Source organism: Piliocolobus tephrosceles, chromosome 10, assembly GCF_002776525.5.
Source record: "Piliocolobus tephrosceles isolate RC106 chromosome 10, ASM277652v3, whole genome shotgun sequence".
Classification (NCBI taxonomy): Eukaryota; Metazoa; Chordata; class Mammalia; order Primates; family Cercopithecidae; genus Piliocolobus; species Piliocolobus tephrosceles.
The window spans coordinates 9713733-9722353 of NC_045443.1; positions in this window are offsets into that span (position 1 = coordinate 9713733).

Sequence of the window (8621 nt, forward strand, 5' to 3'; positions counted from 1 at the left end):
ATGCCCCTAAGAGAAGGGTGGCTCCTGGAATGCTGACTCACTTCTCTGTGGCCCCTTTCCAGAATCTTTGTTCCCCCTCCAGTTGCCTTGAACACTCTCTAATAATCTTAATGAAATCCTTTTTCTTCAACTCTAGCTCTTCTAGTTGTTCTCAGCGTGAGTTTGATGTCTCTCCAGTTATATTATCATACATAGAAGTGGATATGAACTGTCAGGCTTTTTCCTTTCACATCGTTTTATGATTTCATTGTTAGATTAAAGGGGACAGAAGGTAAACCCTGATAAATTTCACATCATCTTGGAATTTCCACACTAATCTTGGACCTTCCAGTGAAACTAGTATTACTTTTACTGTTATTAGCCTGGCATGACAACATAAAACTCCAGCTTATTACTACTTACTGTGCTCCATACACATTAATATGAGGTTTAAACATGTGTTCTTATTTAATTGGCATAACTAACTAATGACGCTGATATTACCTTTATTTTTCAGATGATCTTGGGTGAGGGACTAACTAATATGTCTAAGTTCACAGTAAGCTATAGAACCCATGACCGAAAGATCTGATATGAAAACTACTTAAAGGTCCAATATCAAGTGACATAGTATTTGTGAGTTAGTCACATCATTTATTCATATCAATCTCTTGGTTTCTGCATTGCTGTAAGTTTCTCCTTTTGTAGAAACTAAACTGAAAGTAAGTTCATGAAGTCCTAAAGATGTCCATAATCATTTAACAAATATATTCAAACTTCACGCCCTTCAGCCAGCACGCCAGGTGGACTTTGAGTGTAATGTCCCTTCCTTTAAGGAAGTTAATATGAAACTGAAAAATTAGTAGGTATGCATGACTTATTGTAACCAGATGTGAACGGCAGTAGAATAATTTATTAGGAGAGCAGTTAATGAGGGCACTTAACCCAGAAGAAGTTTTCCCAAGAAAGTACCAATCAAATGAACTGGAGTTAGTTAAATAAAGTGAGGCATTTAGGCCGGGCATGGTGGCTCACACCTGTAATCTCAGCACTTTGGGAGGTGGGTGGATCACATGAGGTCAGGAGTTCAAGATCAGCCTGACCAACATGGTGAAATCCTATCTCTACTAAAAATACAAAAATTACCGGGGCATGGTGGCTTGCACCTGTAGTCCCAGCTACTTGGGAGGTTGAGGCAGGAGAATTGCTCGAACCCTAGAGGCCGAGATTGCAGTGAGCCGAGGTTGCAGTGAGCCAAGGTTGCACCACCTGGGCGATAGAGTGAGACTCTGTCTCAAATAAATAAATAAATACATCCTGGCTGACACGGTGAAACCCGTCTCTACTAAAAATACAAAAAAATTAGCTAGGTGCAGTGGTGGGTGCCTGTAGTCCCAGCTACTCAGGAGGCTGAGGCAGGAGAATGGCATGAAACCAGGAAGCGGAGCTTGCAGTGAGCCGAGATCGTGCCATTGCACTCCAGCCTGGGCGACAGAGCGAGATTCCGTCTCAGAGAAAGAAAAAATTAATTAATTAATTAATTTACTTAAAAAATAAAGGGAGGCATTTGAGGTAGAGGAAGAAGTCTTCCAGTTGAAGGAAGTCTTCTAGTTTCTTTAGTTAGGCCCAGAGCGAAGAGAATATATCGAAGAGTTGGGAAAACACCTGAAATCTGAGATGGCTGAAGCATAAATTATGAAAGGAGAAATGTGACAAAATAACTCTCCAGTTATCACAGAAGCTTTATATTAAACTATGTGAATCTCATGACTTCTAAGCCATATCATCGTGCTTACCTTCTTATGCAACCTTGTGTTAAATAACTGATACCAACATAAGATATAGTGATGTGCATTTACACGGTCCCTAGAGAATTCTAGTGTAAGGAAAAGAAGTACACATACAGAGTAATTTTAATTTCATTTAGAAAATACATTTCTTTTTTCAAAATATAATTTTTTAGTGGTGTCTATATTAGAAGGCAGAAATTGATGACTAATTGACCGGATATGAAAGGAAAGAAAAAACCCCCTTCAAGGTAGCTATTGCTCCTCAATAGATGTGAGTGTCTCAACTGAGTAGTATAAAAGCAATATATTATCAGATTTTGCTTCATTGGAATAGCTGACTGATAAAAAGTTACAAGAAAGAACAAAAGTTTATAAAAATTATTTATTCTCCATGACCTATATCCCACTTTTCTTGGGTTCCTGTGTTTGTGACAGCATGATGGATGGTAATGATATTGAATAAGTGAGGGATATAAAAGGCAGGGTATTATGATGTAAAAGAACACAGCTGACAGGGCGTGGTGGCTCACGCCTCTAACCCCAGCACTTTGGGAGGCCGAGGCAGGTGGATCACCTCAGGTCAGGAGTTGGAGACCAGCCTGGCCAACATGGCAAAATCCTGTCTCTACTAAAGATACAAAAACTAGCTGGACGTGGTGGTGCGCACCTGTAATCCCAGCTACTTGGGAGGTTGAGGCAGGAGAATCACTTGAACCCAGAAGGTGGAGGTTGCAGTGAGCCGAGATTGTGCCACTGCACTCCAGCCTGGGCAACAGTGAGAGTCCATCTCAAAAAAAAAAAAAAAACCAAAAAAAAACACAGCCTTTAGGGCAAACAAGCTCAATTCATTTATGACTTTTGTAGCCTGATAGTTAATTTTAAATGGTTGTGGAAAGCAGAATAATGACTCCCTAAAGACATTAATAAGCTAATTCCGAAAACCTTGAGGTAAGGATGTTATTTTACATGACAAAAGACATTTTGCAGATGTGGTTAAGGGTCTAAAGACAGAGGGATTATTTTGGATAATCCAGGTGGGCCTAATCTAATCACATGGGTCTTTATTAGGGGAAGGCAGGAATGTCACTGTCAGAGACAGATTTGAAGACGCTGTGCTGCTGGCTTTAAAGCTGTAGCAAGGGACCATAAGCTAAGGAATGCAGGTGGCCTCTGGAAGCTGAAAAAGGCAAGGACACGGCTTCTTCCCTAGAGCCTTCAAAAGAAACGCAGCCCTATCAGTTTCACCCTGACTTTAGCCATTTTGAATCTCTCATTTCTAGATAGTAAGATATTTATGTTGTTTTTAATCCACTTGTTTTAGTTCATGTGGCCTATAACAAAATACCATAAAATGGGTAACTTATAAACAACAGAAATTTATTTCTCACAGTTCAGGAGGCTGGAAGTCCAAGATCAGAGTGCTGGCAGATTTGGTGCCTGGTGAGGGCCCACTTTCTGGTTCATTGATGGCACCTTCTAGATGTATCCTCACATAGTAGAAGGAACAAGGGAGGTTTGGTGGGTCCCTTTTGTAAGGGCACTAATCCCATTCATCAGTGTTCTACCCTCATGACCTAATCACCTCCCAAAGGTTTTATCTGCTAATGCCATCACCTTGAGAGTCAGGATTTCAACGTGTGAGTTTGGGAGTGGGAGACACAAATATTGAGATCATAGCACCCTTAGTTTATGGTAATTTGTTATTACACAATAATTATAGCATATTGATTAAACTCTGTCAGCCTCAAGATCTATATGAATAAAAGGAGTATAATAGCACCTTCCTTGACTGGTTTGTTCTCAGAAATGAAAACTTCATCAGTTAGTATACCTATTAAGTTACTAGTAATTCATACCTGCTTTAGGAAATATTATGAACTTCAACAACTAAAATCTTCCTGGCGATGCTTTGATCTGGAGCATATCTACAACCTTTTTCTTCAGGGTTCAGATAAAGTCATTTCCCTTAAGTGTGGCACATTGGCCAGAAACTCTTCTGATTGGTCAGTGCCTGGATTTAAATATTCTGAATATCAATGTTTCCTCAAGACTAGGAGAAAGGGTGTGCTTCATCCTAGCGCATCATGAAAATGATCTGAGAGAAATGGATGAAGCCCATTAGGCAGGGCAACTACTGTTAAACAGCTTAGCAGAGAAAGAAGAGAAAATTACCCTCCTGAAGAAAGAAATTCACTGAGCCCAAAGAGGCAATGGTGAATGGATCATGGGCAAAACTCATTCCATTTGCAGGGCCAGATATGTGAATGTGCAATCTGTGTGGTAGCACAGTTCATCAAGCTTATAAGCGCTCCACAGGTGGTTTAATGCTTTATCATCAATGTCTCAAAATTATTAATAATTTTTGAACAAGATGTTTTACATTTGTATTCTGCACTAGATCCTGCAAATTATGTCACAGTCTCTGACTCTGTGTGCAGGAAAAGGGTGAATTATTTTTTGCTTCGTTGCATGTAGCTTTTATCTTATAATTAAACTTTTTATTCTGAGCTAGTTGTAGATTCACATGCAGTTGTAAGAAATATTACAGAAAGATCCCATATCTTCTTTACTCAGCTTCTCCCAATGGTAACATCTAAAAAACTGCACTACAATATCACAACTAAGATAATGCCATTGATACAATAAGGAAACAAAACTCTTCCATCACCACAGAGATCCACACCACCCTTTCTCCATTCTACCCCCTCTTCTCCACTCACCACTCACCCATCCATAACCCTCATTCTCTATCTGTACAATTTTGTCATTTCAAGAATGTTATGTAAATTAAATCATACAGAATGTGATCTTCAGTAATTGATTTTTCTTACTTAGCCTAAGTACTTTGAGATTCAAGGAAGTTGTTCTATGTATCAATAGCCCATTCCTTTTTATTGCTGAGTAGTATTCCATTGTATGCCTGTAACAGAGTTTACTTCATTATTCACCCGTTGTGAGACATATGGTTGTTCATAAGTTTTGACTATTATGAATAAAGCTGTCATGAACATTTTATATACAGGCTTTCGTGTAAATATAAGTTGTCATTTGTGTGAGAGAAATGTCTACAAACGTAGTAACTAGATTGTATGATAGTTTTACATTGAAAGAAATTGTCAGAGTCACAAGATGGCAGAATAGAAGGCCCCAAACTCTCCTTCGTCATCCTGGACACATCAATTCAACAGCAACATACAGGCAAATTCTCATCACTGGAAATCCAGAAACTGATTGAGCCACTCCTGCACCCTAGGTGAGTGTTAAACTATCTACATCAAAACTGGTAGGAAAAAACTTTCACACACTGATCATAATCTCTAGCCCTAATACAATGCCATATGATCAGGAAGGAACTCCCATCTCTTAGCCTATCCCTGAGGAGTGAAGGGTTTGGACCACGTATCTGGCATCACAACTTCTCTAGATGCTACCAGAGGGACTGGTTTCTAATTTCCCTGTTTTGCTGAGCTGACAGGGCCTAGCATCTGCTAAACCTCTGGGGCTACACAAAACAAAACAGCAGTTGTTTTTAAAATAATAATTGTTACAGCCCTGGTACTTCAAATATTTTAAGAGCAGTTTTTAATAAGCATATGGGTACTTTCCCCTGCTCCTCACTTTGGCTTAGTGCAGAGTGATCAAGCCCAGCTTCCAGCTTCTCTCTGAAAAGCAAAGGACACAGACCAAATAACTAGCACCCCAGTTATTCTGGCTGCTACCTGAGGAACTGGATTTTATCTCACGTAACTGAGAGCACGGAAAGGACCTGGCATACTCTAGATACCTGAGGACCATTAAGAACAAACATTGTGGTTTCAACTACCATGAAGGTTTAAGTGGCACCCAGAACCTCTGCCTGGACTGATTGGCAAAGGCGTTCTCCTATATGAGACCTGCCTGTGAAGACTGGAGAGGAAGTTGTTTTATCTGGTGCACAGACACTAATGCAGAGAGTCAAGGAAAATAAAGACATGGAAAATATGTTCTAAATGTTACCCACACAGCAGGTGGGTTCAGTCACTTGTCAGGTATCAACCCAATGACCACAGCCAGGGAGGATTTAGCAAGGAGATTTTATTACTTACAGAAAGTAAAGAGAACACTGGACAAAGCTCCCAAAGCAGTGCCTCCCCAAGCTGGGAGTTGGGTCAGGTTTCATTAGCATAGGGTAGTGAGGAATAATCTGATTGGATCTTGCAATGAGACAAAACAACAGAAAGTACAATCACACGTGTAGTGAGGACTGCAGTGATGAGCAAGCAACAGTAAACCTTGGCAGGAGTTACTGGAGACATAAGTGCTAGACATTTTCTTTGCAGAGTTTTATCTGTAAAATACAAATATCAGAATCTCAATCTCAGGAATATCCGAGGGAGAAAAAATTCATCATAGAATCAACACTAACATCAGATGTACTTCAATTCTCCTACTGCCAACTCCTTTCACAAAAGGGCTTGGTTCATAAATTAGAATAATGGCCCAAAGAGGGCTAGAGCTAAAAACTGAATTCCCCCATGCCCAGGGAATCTTCCAGTTATTGGAAAAAGAGTAGAAATTGTGATGAAAAAGAAACATACATAATCCAGATTTAGCCCCATAGTAAAGCAGCTGGTTAGAAGCAACAGGGGAAGCAGAAAATAAATCAATGTAATTCACCATACTGACAGAATGAGACAAGGGACAACATACGAGCATCTGAATAAATGCTGCAAGAGAATGTGAAAAACTTAATATTCATCCACGATAGTAAGACTCAACAAATCAGAAATTGAAGAACCTTCTTCAACCTGATAAAAGGCATCTACAGAAAAACTACAGCTAGCACCAAACTTAAGGATGAAAGAATAAATGCTTTCCCCCAGTGACATGGAACAAGGCAAGGATGTCTGATCTCTCTCACCAATCCAATTTATCATTTTATTGGATGTCCTATTAGGGGCAAAAAGGCAAGAAAAAAGAAATAAATGTCATACAGATTGGAAAGAAATAAAGGCATTGCTATTCACAGACAACATAGTTGTCTGCATGTAAAATTCTAAGGACTCTACCAAATGGCTATGAGAATAAATGAATTTGGCAAAGCTACAGGATTAGCTATGTTCATATATAAAAAACACTTATAGTTCCATATATTCATAATTATGAAGTGGAAATTTAAATATAAAAACAGTGCCATTTATAATAACACAAAAGATATCAAATAAATCTATCAAAATATGCTTAGGATCAGTATGATGAAAGCTGGAAACCAAAGCGATAAAGAAATCAAAGACTTGAATCAACAGAGAGATATAAAATATTCATAGACTAGCATATGCAATATTGCTGGATGTCAATTATACCCAAACAGGTTTAGAGATTCAGTGCAATCCTGATAAACATTGAAGTATGAAATTTTGTAGAAATAAGCCAGGTAATTTTAAAATTATAAGAAAAATCAAAGAATTAGAACAGCTGAACAATTTTGAAGGAAAAAAAATGGCCAAATTTGGAGATCAGGGAACCTTCTTTCATAATTTACAAAGTAACAGAAACAAAGACAGTATGATATTGACAAAAGAACAAACATATAAATCAATGGAACAGAAAAAAATTTCAGAAACAAATCTAAACATATATGGTCAATTGACATTTGACAGAAGTGGAAAGTAATCAGGCAGGTAAGGGGTAATATTTTCTGAACTCATAGTGCTGGAACACTTACTGCAAAATAGTGAAACTCAACTCACACCTAATACCTTATAAGAAAATGAGCTCAGAATAAATCTTAGACTCATATATGAAGCCTCAAACACTAAAACTATTAGAAGGAAAGAGGAAAATAAAATTTTTGTGAGCTTGAATTAGGCAAAAAATTATTAGATACAACACCAAAAGCATTATCAATATTTTAAAACTTGATAAATTGAACTTTAACGTAATTAAAACTCTCTGCTAGAAAAAAAAAAAAAACACCCTGAAAAGGGAATAAAAAGACAAGCAAAGGCAGAAAAACATCTTTCTAAAAAGCAACTTGTATCTAGAATATATTAAGAACTCAAAACTCAACAATAAGAAAATGAAAACTAGATTAAAAAGTGGGTCAACGATTTGGAGATATACTTGATTAAAGAGGATGATATATGAATAGCAAATAAGTGCATAAAAACATGCTTGAAATAACCAGCCATTTGAGAGATACAAATTAAAAGCATAATGAGTGACTACTACATGGTTATTAGAGTGGCAAAGAAAACAAAAGACAAAAAGGAACAACCAACTGCTGGTGAGGAAGGGATGTGATATGGTTTGGATGTGTGTCCCCACCCAAATCTTATGTTGAATTGTAATCTCCAGTGTTGGAGGTGGGGTGTGGTGGGAGGTGATTGGGTCACGGGGGCAGATTTCCCCCTTGGTACTGTGTCGCGATGAGTGAGTCCTCGCGAGATCTGGTTATTGAAAACTGTGTGGTGCCCTCCGTCACTTCCTCTCCTCCTCCTGCTCAGACCAAGCAAAGTATGGACTCCCCCTTTGCCTTCTGCCATTAAGTGTAAGTTTCCTGAGGCAGCCCCAGAAGCTAAGCAGATGCCAGAATCATGCTTCCTGGCCAGCCTGTGGAATGGTGAGCCAATTCAACCTCCTTTCTTACAAATTACTCAGTCTCAGGCAATTTCTTTATAGCAGTGCGAGAATAGACAGGATGCAACTGGAATTTGCATGCAGCATCACTGGAAATGCAAAATATTATGAGCATTTTGGAAAACGGTTAAACAGTTTGTTATGGTTAATGTAAATTCCCCACATGCCCTAGCCATCCTATCCCTAGGTATTTAAACAAGGGAAGGGAAAACTTGTGTTTACCCAAAAACCTAA